Raw genomic sequence first — 15,003 nt, forward strand, 5'->3', positions numbered from 1 at the left:
TTAACAGGATTCCAGCAGGGGAGAAAGAATAGCAGGTACATGAGGCTTTTGGAAAATTCAGATGTTGTCTTTTGTTCCAGTCCAGCTGTATTTAAGTGCTACTGCTACTGAAAGGTGTTGAGATTATTCAGCATAAACTGATCTAGACATTAAAGAAATCTTTGCCTTTGATTAGATTGTTAGTGACAGTGTTGTTGGTTGCAGTGGGCTGATTGTGAAATCAAGTGGACAACAGTAATTCAGAAAGTTCATTTTAACATGACAGAGCTTGCTGGAAGCTCATTATAAATACCAGCTCCATATAAAAAAAGGCAGGAGGGAATTGGCTTCAGTATCCTCAGCTTTTTTTATTCCCGGAGTTGACAGACAAAAAATGAAAATAAAAAATGAATAAATGAAAGTAACTTCTGCTTAGAAAGGGTCAAGCTTGTCTCATTCACACACCATTTTTATTGAAAATGATTAAAAAACTCTGTAATATTCCAGTTACTTGAACTTTTAAGTCGCTTTAACTGAAACCCACTCTATCCATTCAAAAATTAATCTTAACTTAGATCATGACTGTTACTGTGAGTCCTGTGAGTTCCCTGCTCATGTTTTTAACATCTCTCAAAGAAACTCTGTGAAAGCCCTGTTTTGGCAGTTAGCCTGAGATGTACTAATTGGCCAAGAAAAACTATGGGCCATTTTTAAGTGTCTGAATTTACCTCAATTTTTAAAAGTCAGAACAGCTCTTTGGCAGACTAGTTACAGAATCAGAGGATGGTTGGTGCTGGAAGGGACCTCAGGAAGTCATCTAGTCCAGCATCCTTGCTAAAGCAGTTAGTGTAGGTAGCTTGCCCGACACAGCTCATCTTCAGATATGACAACTAGTTTGGGTTTTTTTAGGGGGAAATAGTTCCTTCTGATTCCTCTGAACTGAGGAAAAATTGCATAGCCATATAAGACGAAGACAAGACAGAGACAGTATACCATCTTAGAGCCAATGGAGCCACTGTAAATAGGTTCTCACCACCCTCAAGCTGCCACATATTCTCTACACTTGGCAACTGAATAGTTTTATCTCTTGTTCAAGGCTAGCACAGTAACCTTGGAGTATGCTTTCTTCCTACTGGAAGCATTTGATGTTTTTGTAAATCTGTATATAAGCATCAAGTAAAAAATGTAATGAATGATCCAATGTTCTCAAGGCACTAACTCTGGCTATTTGTGGGGAGGAAGACAGGAGGATCTAGAACTTCCTACTTGAAAAGAGCAGCAGAAGTTGTTGAGAGTTGTGTTTGAAGGTTTTTAATGTTGCCTGTGTCAGGCATAAGAGATTAAAGGCATTTCTTCCAGAGTCATGTGAATGCCATTTGACATGGCAGTCTGAACAAGTCTGAAAAATCAGGATACTAGGACAGCAGAACAGTGACTGATTGCCTCTATGGTAAATCCCTTAGTAACAGCCAATCCTTATCAACCCTGAAAAGACCAGCTCAGGAAAGGCTAGGGGAAACAGAAACTCATGGCAAACATCACACTTCAAATGATTAATTGCTATCTAGATTCTGTTTTGTGGCTTAACATATTCTGGGTTTTGGAAAAGGTAATTTATTATTTGAAAGCTGGTTGCATTCATAGGGCGTTCCACCCCTGGATAATTTCATTGAAAACAGGTATGTGGTTAACCCTGTAGTTTCTCAGATGGTATTGTACTGATTACCTTTCACCTTTTATTGTGTACTCCTTAAAGATCAAATCACCTACAATACATTAAGGAGTAAACTGATTTTCAGTTGCATGCCTTTTTGTTACGCTAGGTGCTTTGTACTAGTGGTATGTTCATTGTGGAGTATGTTTACAACTTCCTTTACTGCTATACTTCCAGAATAGCTAAAGAAAGGGAAGCTGTGGTCTTACAAATAGAAATATTAAGTCAGTTTAGAGATAACTATTCACTGTACAGAGAACTTCATTGAGATAAAATATGTTTAAGTTAATGAAGCCAGACAGCAGTGAAATAATAAACACTTGTTTTAAACAAAACAGTTGCAAATCAAGAGAAACAAGGTGCAAATTTAACCAAATCAATCCTGAAAAAGAACAAAGTACAGTGTGAAACAAAAATATCTATATGTGACATACAAAAAAAAAAAAGAGGGGGAAAATGTCCACAAATAAAAATCAGACTGTATTTTAAAATAGATTAAGCTCAAAAAGGCCAAAAGCGATAGGAAATTAAAAAAGGGAACCATATATGGTACTATATGTGGTGAGTTGTACTTTAGTCACAAAATCTAGTCACAAATGTAGGAAGACTGTTACCAATTTAATATTTTTATTACCGTGCAAGTCCTGTCCCTCATCCTGTCCTATTTTTCTCTTCCTTATCGAGTTTTCCTGACCTGTCTCACTTTGTATTCTGTGGGAGTGGTGACCCTCACTTACAGGACTTTCAGTTCATTATGAGAGGTAGGGAGACTTAAGAAGTGCCAATACCTTGATGTAGGACCCAGCGAGGGGATGTGTTTTGGACAGGGTTAAGCTTTCAGATTATGCAGCATTTTTAGACCAACGCCATACTTGTGTGACACTAAATTACCCAGGACCTCTCTGAAGGTACAATACAGGTACTCAGTCTGTCTCCCAAGGCTGATGTTTCTTCTTTAGCTGCTAAGTGTACTCTGTCTCAGCAGGTGACAGGATGGAGGAGGAAGATGAATCATTTGGATTCTGCTGCTGTGGGCTGACTTATTGCTGACTTATCTCTGACACAGCTGATGCATCCTCCCAGAGATTTAGCTTGCAGCCCCTACTCCAGGACTGCTTCCTAACACAAGGTCTCCGCTGCTTCCACCCCTTGCAAGCATCACCTATGCCAACAGAAAACCCGGTGCACACCAAGCTGATTACTGGTGAAATGATTCAGGACACGTAAATCCCTGAAGACTTTGCTTGTGCAGATCATCACACTGAAAATTATTTTTAGTCTCTTATAGTAGCTTCTGGGCAGACCTGCATGACTAACCACAAAAGCAGAACTGCAAAACTTACTGTTCTACTTGTGTTTCTTCATTGTTTCCCATCTGCTTGGCTCTGTGTAAGCAGCACATGCTGATGAACATATGGCTCAGGCAGGGTGAGACTAGAAGGTGGGAGAAAGCAAAGTGCTTCCTACACTGGAGCTGTTTGAGCCTTGAAAGGACAAACCCCCTTTTTACTCATTACCAACAGTTAGAAAATCTTTTATTTCCTTTCATATCAAATGTTTACTTTTTTTTTTTTGGGGGGGGGGAGGGTTAGGGGGTGTTAAAAAGGAAAATTATACAGGTAGTACAGAGGATAGACCTGGTAGCCTTTTTCACCCTGTGCACAGGCTGGGTGGTTGGCCTAGAAATTCCCCTTTGGTGTCCTAAGTCCTGCACAAGCTGCCCCCAGCACCCCAGCATCCCAACAGTCCCATCTTGCTTGGAAGTTGTGCTCTCCTGCCCTTCCACTCTGCCCACACCACAGGCGAGCTGTCACTGAGCATCATTATGGAGATCCTGACAAAAGTACAAAAAGCACACTGGTATTTGTTCACCCAGATCAGGGTGCCGGAGACATTAACTTCATTACAAGACCACTAGGTGGCAATTTAGCAGCCCTGTTGTGAATGTTTAATGTATTCAATTTCTTTATTGCATTAGACACAAACTTGATGAATGGAAAACTGAAAAATTTATGGAAAATCTGTACTAGGTTTTCCAGACAGATATGCTGAAGTCTTTTTGTTTACTGTACCCCTCCCAGATGTTCATTAAATTCAGTGAGTGCTTCTGAACATTGCAGTGAGCACCTCTGGCTGGGTGGCAGTACAGGGAATTATCGATTGTCATGGAAATATCAGAGTTCTTCTAACTATTTAATGTTGCAGTCTGTATAAAAGTTGTAGCTAATGAGGAGAAGGACCCTGTCCACAGCCATAGCTGTATGATCATGAGATAGCTTTCTGCATATACTGAAGGTGTATTTGTGTGGCAGCAGGAGAGCTACAGTGGCTTTTGTCTCTAACTGCTGAATGTATCTGTGGTGATTTCACATACCCCTCTCCCTGCTAACCAAAGACCAGGAAGATGGCATGAGCCATTTTCCTAGAAGTTAAAAGCTGTTTTCCTTAAAAGCAACTATGATATGGTTGTCTGAGAGAATTAAATTGCTGCAGAAGACATTTCATGTGTGGAAGATTTAAGACTGGCATCTAAACAGAGAAGAGGTGAGCAACTCAAGTATATGTGTATATGACTGTACAGTTATTTTTATTACAGATGGTATGTAATTGATAGGAAAAAAAGCATAAACTATGCAACAAAACATAAAATTTACATTCAAGAGCAATGTTTTGATTGCATAGCCCTTTGTTTTGGGGATAATGTTTATTTTTAGCCCCCATCTTCAGTGTTTAGAGTTTTTATGGATTTAGCTTATCAGTGAAGTGATGCTCAAATGCCTGATCCCAGAGCTTTTGTGAAAAATATTCATAGTATCACCCACGGTTTATGATTCAATAAGGAGACATACAAAGTATTTTTTTCCCTAGTGATCTCAAGTGACACACACTAAAGACAGTGAGCTCTTGATGTGCTGACTTTTGTTCCTGGAAAAGAAGAAAAACAAAAAGAAAAAGAGCAGTAGCATATTATAAAATTTCAGCCTTCAGATGCTAAAAAAAGGAGGAAATATAAGAAAAGAACTTCTTCCATTGGCAGAATGGCAGAAATGGCAGAATGGCAGAAAAAGAACTGCTTCTGTAGCTTCAAATCAGGCTGACTCAGAAGCTAATGTTTTGGTAGAAAAGGTCAAGAAGAAAATGGTTTATGATCCTCAGTGATCTTTATATTAAGTGACTCTTAGGTCTCCAATTACAGAGCTGCTCTTCGATGGAAAAAAATTCAACCACTCTGTTAACAGCAGAAAATATTGCAAGTGAGCACAGCCTACGATTGCAGGGTGTGAGGAGGGGGGACAGAAGGAATAAAATGGATGAAAAGTAATGAAGGTTTTTGTGGAGAGTGCCTCAATCCAGATGAAAAATAGAGCAGAGGATGCTGATAGATAACATAATAAGAGGAACAAAATTTGTCAGTAAGTAACTGCATGGATTATTATTCTCTATTGAGAGATTGACACAACCATAGCATTTCCTTTTTTTCTGTGATCCCTTTTAGTTGTGTCTTTCATCTTTAAAGGAGCCAAGAAGGGGATTCTCACTTAAGGTAAGAATAGTTCAGCATTAAAGGGAGTTTGCTGAAGTGGGGCCAGGATTAAGAAGGTAAGGTAGTGTTTCAAAACAGCTAGATGAAAGGAAAACTTATTTCTTCTTTCATATGTAGCTTGGGAACTGCGTTCCTTTTTATAGTTAATGAATATGAAGGAAACAACTAACAACTAACATTGTTTTAGAGGGTTATTGGGATAAGAGGGTTTGAATAGATCTGAAACAGAGCAAAATCTTAAGCTTATAGACTCATAGAATGGTTTGGGTTGGAAAGGACCTTAAAGAGCATCTAGTTCCACAGGCAGGGAGGAGCACCTTCCACTAGACCAGGTTGCTCAAAGCCACATCCAGCGTGGCCTTCCCAAGTCATGGGGGTTTTTTGACAGCTTGAGACCTGGAAAGTAAGAAGAATATGAAAGTACTAAAGCATATACGTTTAGTTGTTTTAATCTCAACATTGTTCTACAAGGGTTCTTTTCTTTTTCTTCAGCAAATGAGAGCCCCAACCAGCACCTCCCAGTAACAACCAGTTATGAGGGCCTGTGTTTCAGGTGAGTCCTCCAAGGGAGCCCAGGGCTTTCTGTAAAGCTGCTGCCCAACCTCTTTTAAAAAACGGTCTCTTGTTCTCTGTGCTTAGGAGCTGGAGAAGCCCTGCAAATACTTATATTGTTAAAGGTTCACCCCTGCAATGGGAGAAAAAAGTCACTCTGTCTTCCACGGTTTTGTTGTGGAACAGGTTGAGGGAACCCAAACAGAAACTGCAAAGCTCTCTGGCAAAGGTTTTCCTTATTTGACACTGCTTCTTCCTGTTAAGTAGTTGCTAATTACATTTGAAAAGTCTTGTACTTGAACTTTTTCTTAGAAAACCTCAAGTACAAGCATGAAAAGCATTTTTCATGTGCACACTGAGAAGCTTGATGTTCAGTCGATAACCAGTAGCAGTAGGAACCTACTTTCCATAAAAAAAGTCTTAAAAATTCTTTTATCCAAAAAGCATTCGAAAAATGAGCATTTTCTGTACTTTGAGGAAACAAAGTGGGGGTTTGGTTTTGTTTTTTTTTATCAAATAAATTGATTTTGATCCCTGGCAGCTGTTTTTTTCTTTAACAAAAAATCAAATAGTTTCATAACATTATCGTTTTGACAAAGTAACAATATTCCAAACACTCCTTTTTTCCCTGTAAGCCAAAACAAGTTAGTATATATGGACATTTCAAAACATCTGGCTTTAAGCCACTCATTTTTAATTCATTTTTACAGAAATTGCTGTGTTATTTGTTGCCTATATTATTTCTTCTCTTTAGGTCAAAAAGAAATAACCAGCCAATAACCTCTTCCATTCTACATTTGAAACTCATTAAAAAAAAATATCCCTCAAATGCACTGTTATCTAAATAACATACTTAAAACCTGAACTCTGAATAGAAATTAAAGGCTATAGGGTAATTTTTTCCCAATTTTTTTGCGAATTATAACAGTTGTCTTCCTACTTTATAGCTGTCTTTTATCTTCCAGCAGTGACACCCACCATCTGACTTATGATCTCTCTACAGGAAGTCATTGAGTGACACAATAGAGTTAATGAATTGGTCTTTCACCTCCAAAACCCTGATCTAAATGCTAGCCTGAGATAATGAGCATGATGGAGTTCAGTAGTGTCAGCAGAGTATTAACTTCTGTTTAAAGGAAGAATGAGTACTGGCAGGAAAATGGATTTTAAGAGAGATTTGGAGCAATTGCACCTGCATGCATTATGGCAACTCTAGCCTTCCTTCATTAGAGTCATATTCACATTATCTCTTTGCCATTTGAATAGAATTTGGCAGAGGTTTATCTGCAAAGCCTGTGATTTATCAGGGTTCTTTATAGATATTTAAGTTCCATACCACTCTGTCTAAGCACAACACCTTCAGTACCTGGCGGTTTACTGTCAGGATAGTTCTATATAGAGAATCAGGAGCACTTTAACCGGTCAAGGGAAATATTTACTCTCAGACACATACATAATGACAGCATATCTCAGGAAAATACCCTGCTACCATCTAGTAAGCACTGGGTTAACTACAGAAGTCAGCAGGACTGACAGCATGTTCATCTTCCTAGTGCAAAAAGGCCAAATACAGTTTATTTCACTGAGGATCTCTATCCCTGCTGAAAGTGGATTATTGGGGTGCATTGGAAGCCTTTAGCATCTATAGAACTTGCTTCGTCTTTCCTTTTTGGAGAGACTAGTAAGAGGTCAGCAACACCCTTCCAAGCAGTTGATCATTCACAGACATACTACAGACTATCAAATCATCTGGCCAAAGGCGAAAAAAAAAAAGTATTCAAATTTGTTGGTGCATTTACACCATCTTTCCAGCTCTCCCTCTTTGTTGTTTAGGACATATCCCACCTGCACTCTTACCTATCACTGTTATCAGTCTAAAATGGGAAGCATCTCTCACACTTTTCCCAGGTTTTTGACAGGTTTGTATCTGTGCTGGTCCAGTAATGTTGTTAGCTATCTTAAGTCTACTTCAAAAAGTACTATATCTGGTCCATGTGCCAAGAGATCCGTGTGCCCATATCAAGTGCCCTCACCAACTTGCAAGCTTCCACAGGTTCTCCAAAACAACGAGGATGGTCTAGTTGTCTTGTCAGTTAAGAGAGTATTTAATCTGAAAAACAGCAGCCCAAAATGATAGATTGCAGTCAGCTTGTTATTCTCAATCTGCATTTTTGATATCACTTCCAGGCACAGCCCTGGAAAGATCAGCTGACTGCCAGTGGGCAATAGGGAAGGCTGCCACTTTGTTATTGAGGGTTTTTTGGTTGGTTTGGGTTAGGTTTTTTTTTAACTTCACAGCTCTTGATTCACTCCTAACTACCATCCATAAATAAACAGCTTTAACACAGCTTTGTCCTGCTCTTGCCCATTCTCCTTCCCTTCCACTGCTGCCTGCAATTCCCACCAAAAAGCTGGTTTCACATGCACATACCCAAGTTTATCTGAACTTAGTCTACGCCTGTCTCCAATCAAAAGTTAATTTTAAACTTAAGCAGATATTTGTCCCCAGTGTTTACATAGTTGATATCTTTAGAAGACAAATGTTCTCCTGGCTTTTGTTATTCTAGATTAAACAAGCCAAATTCTCTTTGGGTGTGACTGACAGAGAGCAGGCAATGGTGTTTGTGCTTAGTTGGTGCCAGGGGCCAGCTGAACCCATGGCAGACCAGGACCAGAAGCCAGGCAGATACGTGTGTGTGAATACCTGCTCAGTGATGCATTTGCAGCATTTAGTCCTGCCACTCAGGGGCTGTTTACACCAATGATCAGCCCAGGTCTGTAGCCCACTTCTGCACTGATACAGGGATAGGGCTTTCAGTCCTAGATGGCTTTGCTTTGATCAGAATATGGGCAGAAAAAATGCACCTGGATGTGTGAAGCAGGACTTCAATGTCTTCTTGGGCATATTCTCCAATCCTACAGTTTGCCAAGAAGCTTTTCACAAACTTATCTGTTAAACAGATGAACTCTCTTCTGTCCATGGAAGATTGTTGTTAGGTCTTAAGACCATGTCTGAACCTGGTAAAGCTGAGCTGGCTCCTGACAGGATTGAAGGTTTTATTTGTGTGTTTGCCTTGGGCTGAGGCTCAGAGCTGTAGCACTTGGTGTAGTTGACCTGCCCCAGTGGTATGACCCAGGACTTGCTCACAGACTGTATGAACAGAGCGGTCATTGGGCTACTGATGTGTCAAAATGCTGAGCAGGTACCGCTGAAATGCTGAATGTGACACATATCTCAATGTTCTTTGCACCAGGGGTTTGGTATCTTGCTTGGAGCCTACAGACACATGAGCTTGAAGACCTGCAAACCTGTCATGAGCACAGGAAATGCTGCTTTAGGGTGCATATGTATGGTGGCAAAGCAGGAACGTAAGGAAGCTTGGAAAGGAGTTATCTTTTGCTTTTACTGTCTGCCTTTTCACTCCATTTGTTCTGTGCTGCAGCTGAGAAGAAAACTGTTAGATGTATTAGTGTGTACTGTAATGGCACATTTGGTCAGCTCCATTAAGCTTTGGTTTATTTCTGTATCTCAGATGGCAGTCTTTTTTTTTTAAGTTGTACTTTTAAAGGCTCATTATTTTAAGAGTTGGGGATTCTTAGGGGATATGGAGAGTGTGAAGTTTGTCTATTAATTTCTTTCAAAAGTGTATGGCAGGTCAGCCATACATAGCTGCAGCATGCCGAGTCCTCCGCCTCCGGAAAATGCCACCTTCCCCAGTAACTCCTGGACATGGTCAGAAGGAGGATTCTCAATTGAAGGACACAACACACAAAAGGGAAAATGGAAGAGCCAGGAAGGAAACAGCTCTGCAAACATGGGTGGGTAACCCCTGAGGAGAATAATGTCAAAATCACACTCAAAAGAGGAGAAAGTAAGTCAGCCTTTCCTAAGGTATGAGAGAGGGTATAGTGTGCACTCAGAAAACCACCAAGTTATTAGTTTCAAACCAAGACTGGATGTGGAGGCTACAAAACTCAGGACTGGGAAGATCCTCAAGTTCTCTTCTGTCTTCCCTTTCTGAGTTTTCTCAGATTTATGAAGAAGAAAACCTGTACTTTCAAAAGTATATTTTCTTATACATCATACTTTATTTAGAAGTATGTTCTACTTCCTGTTCTGAAAAAAAAAGAAAAGCTTATAAATCTATAAAAGCCCTTTTAGTATTGGTGGTGGTCACTGTGGCATTTGACTGTGCTCCAGGAGGGTGCAGGTTCAGGGTCCCCAGCTTCATCCTGCTCCTTGCTTGCTGTAGTCATTTGGGTGTAGCAGCTGAGTAGACAACCTGAAGGGTAGTTTACTTGTTCATGCCTTCCTCCCAGCTGAGTATTTTGCATTCACAATTGTATTTCAAAATGTAGCTACCCAGGGTGTCTCATATCTGGATATGCTCAGAGCAAACGCAGAGCCACATTTTACATGGTACTGTGGTCAGGTTAATAAACCTTACAAGCTTTCCAGATAGTATGTTGTGCTTGAGCAGGGATTGCCACCTCAAGCATAATGTCATCTTAAATATCGTTATGTAGCTTCTGCTTCTTCAAAGATTTGCATTCAGCCAGCTGAAAACACAGAGTGACCAGGCTCAGTTTCCATCAGCAGAATACCAAATAATGTACCCTAAAAAAATTTGTATTTCTGCCAAAAACATGTACACAGACATGGTAGCTATTTTAGGTTTAGCTTTTAAGCCAGCTAACAAAATCTTAAAATCATCAGCCATGTCTATAAAAATGTTTGACACACCAGAAACACACTGAAATAGCCTCATGTGAATGAGCAGTGTGCTTCAAGTGATAATACTAACAATGTGTCTTGTGTACATAATCTTATTTGCACAAAGGACTAGCAGGGTTCTGCTCTTTGTGACCACATACATGGCAGAAAATTGACCAGATTAATATTCACCTGAAAAGCTAAACTGATGGGTGTTTTAATGACCAGTGTAAACAAAACCTGTGTTTTTAGCTGGCAGTGAGATGGCTCTGAACCTGTAGAACAGGAATAAAATATAGGCCATATTTGTAGGATGCTGAGGATAGGAGTAGGAAAAGGCAAGCAGTACTTACCAAGCATTGCTAGAATGTTTCCTATACCCAAGGTCAGCCACAAAGCCCAGGAAAATGTATTTTTAAACTTAAGTAGTGCAGCGTGTCCATTTCTTAGGGGAAGAAATCTGGCTCAGCAGCTTTTTGTTATGGCAATTAGGCTGTGGCCAGCTAGCACACAGCTCTCTAATCCACCAGCAGTTAATGTAGAGGCTGCAATGCAGGTATAGACTAGCTGTGCTTCCTGCAGTAAGGAAACTAACTTTTGTTACCTGAAATCACTTTTCACTTATGTTCAGTCAAAAGTTTGCCCAGAATTTTTCTTCCTTTCCCTTTTCAGTTTACTGTATCTGAGACACGGAGAAAGGTGGTTTTGTTCTAACCTAATATAGGTGTTGCCATACAGAAACATGCATGTACTTTGGAGTTTCCAGTGTTGTAAGAAGACATTCAGCATCCAGACTCCAAAAAGCCCTAGTAAGTATTTTTAAAAAGAAGGAAACACAGCAGCTTGCTCAATATTAAGTCTCTTTCTATTGCACACAGAGATGGAAAGTCAGAGAAATTATATTTATACAGTATGTTGTTTTTTTTTCTTGAAAATAAATCAATTTTCAGGTTATTAAGACCTAGAGAAAGGTGAATAAAAGATTTTATATATAAAGTTTTATAAACTTTCTACTGGCAGTGCTAATTTCTATGGAGAAGGAAGTTTTCAATTCTTTCTAAATTTGGGAAGACAATAGACCTGAAAGAAATGCTGTTCCTTATTCAGTGATCTGGATTTTGACCTTTACAATCATGCAATTTGCTAATTTAAATTTACATTCAAGTCATTTGGATCTCATCTTGAGGACAGAAAGCAGATCACAAATACAGCGTGGTTTCAAAAACTTCTTTGAAGTGAAATTTTATTTACACAGTTACTACTACTGTTTTTGTTGCTTGAGTTTCCCATATAGATGTATAGAAAATACTTTCTTAACAGCCAGTCCTTCCTAGAACATCTATAAAACTGAATCATACAAAGTAAATATCAAGAGCATAAAGCAAAGCTAAGGAATTTGGTTACTCTTAATAAGATAGCAAATTATGGAAACTGTCTAAACTGTGTCTTTTCCAGTTATCTAGAAAGGAGGGATTATTGTAACCTGAGTAATTCCTGTTACTACATCAGGATTTATTGCTGGTGTTGAGGGAAAAAAAATAAGTTTTAAGAATTTGGAGGAAAAAAATAAGTCTTATTCCTGCAAATTCACCAAAGTTACTGGTAGTATATGGTAGAGCCATGGCAGGCTACAGGATATTTAGTGAAAGAAAATAACTTCATGTGATGTATGTATGTCATGTTGATATTGCTTCCTTGTCTGAAAGTTCATTGCCCAGTGGTACCTCAGCCCAGGAAGAGACAGTACCATTAATTGCAAAATAAATGACACTGGTAAAGTTCCATTTGATGCGACTGTTAAATTCTGACTCTGCTACAAGGAAACTCATATACATACATTTTATCTTAAGTATTAACTTATTCCTCATTTTCTTCACCTGGAAAAACATATTACCCCCACTATCCCATAACCAATTCTGTCACCATATTTTTTTCATTACCAGAAACAGAAAATCAGTCCCTGTCTAAATTTAGAACTTGTCTTCACTGCAGGCTTCTCAATACAAAGGAAATCTTAGCCTCTATGTACATTTACTCAGAAGGAGTAAAAAGATCCAGAAAGATGTTTTTAATTTGAATTTAGGAACAATGTTTGAGTGGCTTCCTCCCTTACATCAGTTGTTAAGCATAAGGGCTACAAACATGGAGACCTTCTGTCAGTTTCCAAACTACAAAGACAGCTTGCTTCTCCACATTACACAGAGAGGAAACAAAGGCATTTATGTGGCGAGGGGAAGAAAACAGCCAGGAAATAGCAAACAAACCCGTACAAAAGAAATAGGGGCACTAGAAAGCCGAACAGGTTTCAGAGAGCCTTCTTTTTCACATGTATAAGCTAAACTGTTTTGTCTTCAGAGGGCTGGGATGGCCTGCCCTGTCCCTGCTACCTGTGGGTGGTGCTTCAGAGGTGAGGTGCTCCCAGGAGGTGAGGAGCAGCTCTAGATGAAGTCAGAGTACCCAGCAGCACTGCTCTGATGCTTCAGAGCAGCAGGGTTGAGTCTGTCCCTTAACTTTTCCCCTTAACTCAGGGAATCGGTACTCACCTGCGTGGGTGCATCATCTTCTCCACTGTGCTGGAAGGTGAACATGGCACATATCCCCAGGCTCTGGGCAGTGCCTCTTGACTGGGGAAGGCCTGTTTAAAGCTTTGCATTGTTATGTTTAGAAATGTTCTTTGACATTGAGAACTTAGAAATGAGAATTTCAGAAGGAAGAAGACTTTCTGCAGGGAGATGAGGTACACATTTGTTTCTCTGCATATTCCCCGCCATCAGACTATCTCAAAGTGCTTGCCTAGAACCTGGCTGTGTCGAGGAGTGAAATGAGGTGACTGAGTGGCTGACCCCAAATGTCTGTCACACACCAGAAGAGATGAGAGAAGGAAGGAAATTAAGAGCAAGTTCAGAAAAGTGGTCTGTTCCAGTACCATTTTATAGGTGTAAATTGTAGAAATGGTTGATTATATAGTCCAGAGGCAAAAAAGGAAAATACCCCATCTGGCATGGACTGTTCCTTCATAGACAGAACTAACAACTAGCAGAATTGTTATGACCAAATACTGAACAGAATACCTGAAAACGAGGTGAATATTTGTATAGATCTATCCACATAGTCTATTTGCTTTTCTTTTTTTTTTTTTTCATTTTAATTCCTTAAGTGGACATATGGACATTTGAGTGTTTCCTGCTAACAGTATATATATGCTGCCTGTGATCATTGCCCTGGAACAGGAAAATTGGAACTTAGAAAGGATTGTGTTAATAAGCCTTTCCTAAATGACACTTTTACAGTCCACCTCTCAAAGGACTACAGTGCCAACTTTGTTGTGAGGCAGATGGTAGTGAAAAAGGTGGATGTGACTCTGATCATTTAGCAGGAAAATTAATTTATGTGGTACTAACCAGCCTCCAAATTGGGTTTATTGGCTCATTAGAATTTCTCCAAAATGCCAAAGCTTTACGTTTTAAAGAAGCTGAAGGTTATTTTCAGGATATTTGAGAGAGCGAGAGAGGGACAGACCTAGGAAAAAAATGACTTAATGACTGAGGATCTGTATTAAAGGTAAGATGACAATTTTTATGCAACTTTGGATGACGGACTTTGCAGATCAGCCAAGGAATGTTGAGGAAATTCTCCTGTCTGGTGGTAAAGTACATCTTTATCCATCCTTGGCTGCTGTAGTACAAGTGTTCTTACCTTATTAGCATTGTACTTCTGACTTTGATACACCCATATTGAATAAAGTAAATTAAATACGCCATGGCCTAGTATCACAGCATGTATATATTTCACAATGCCTTTCTATAAACAAACAAACAAAAATTAATACACTTATAGCTGAAGAACTCTGTGTCTAGTTTAAAGTAAGGGAATTCAGGATTAAAGTTGGACATCAATATGAAGATTGTTCTTTACAGGTCACTGGTTTATGTCATATGAGTAATCCTCATATGGTACTTAAGAAGTTTATTCCTGGCTGTGACGAGCATTACAAAAATCATAAAAGAAAACTAACAGACCTAATTTATAGCCTAAATTTTACTAATTTGTGTTTGTAATAAGTCAATGTTTGTCCCCATTTAGTCTTATTTCCCAGCCCACACTGTGTTAACTTTTTTTCCCTAAGTACTACATTATAGCTTATCCACACAAGATTACGTATTTTATCACTGCTTGCTGCAGTTTATGGTACACTGTTATCCTAAGGATGGTTAGGAGCCCTTTAGTGCCAGCCTGCCTGGGGAAACTATAGTGTTCCTAGATCTGATGCTTTAAACGTCATTGCTTCACTTCCTTCAAAGTAATTATTTGTGCTTGTTAATGATCCAAGCTGAAGAGGAATCTATGTAATGCATTACAATATGCACTCTGATGAGAATCATAAAGATTCCTTAAAATTTACTCCTGAAGTTTTACTAGGCTGCTGTAGTCAACTGTTAACTTTAATATTTTTTGACATTTCATGGAATATACTGCAAGACTAATAAAACACTAGTCTGT

General features: G+C 39.2%; 1 long non-coding RNA gene across 1 annotated transcript; it reads left to right on the forward strand.

Moving 5' to 3' along the window:
• The first annotated feature begins 3,290 nt into the window (after nt 1-3,290).
• LOC133206731 (uncharacterized) lies at nt 3,291-7,562 on the forward strand. Its single transcript, XR_009723858.1, has 3 exons — nt 3,291-4,237; nt 5,190-5,237; nt 5,730-7,562. It is a non-coding gene; the product is annotated as an uncharacterized LOC133206731 (long non-coding RNA).
• Nucleotides 7,563-15,003: the final 7,441 nt, after the last annotated feature.

The sequence above is a fragment of the Neopsephotus bourkii genome, unplaced genomic scaffold (assembly GCF_033783945.1).
Source record: "Neopsephotus bourkii isolate Nb327-2 ecotype Australia unplaced genomic scaffold, CSIRO-AGI_Nbou_v1 NB_1820, whole genome shotgun sequence".
Taxonomy (NCBI): domain Eukaryota; kingdom Metazoa; phylum Chordata; class Aves; order Psittaciformes; family Psittacidae; genus Neopsephotus; species Neopsephotus bourkii.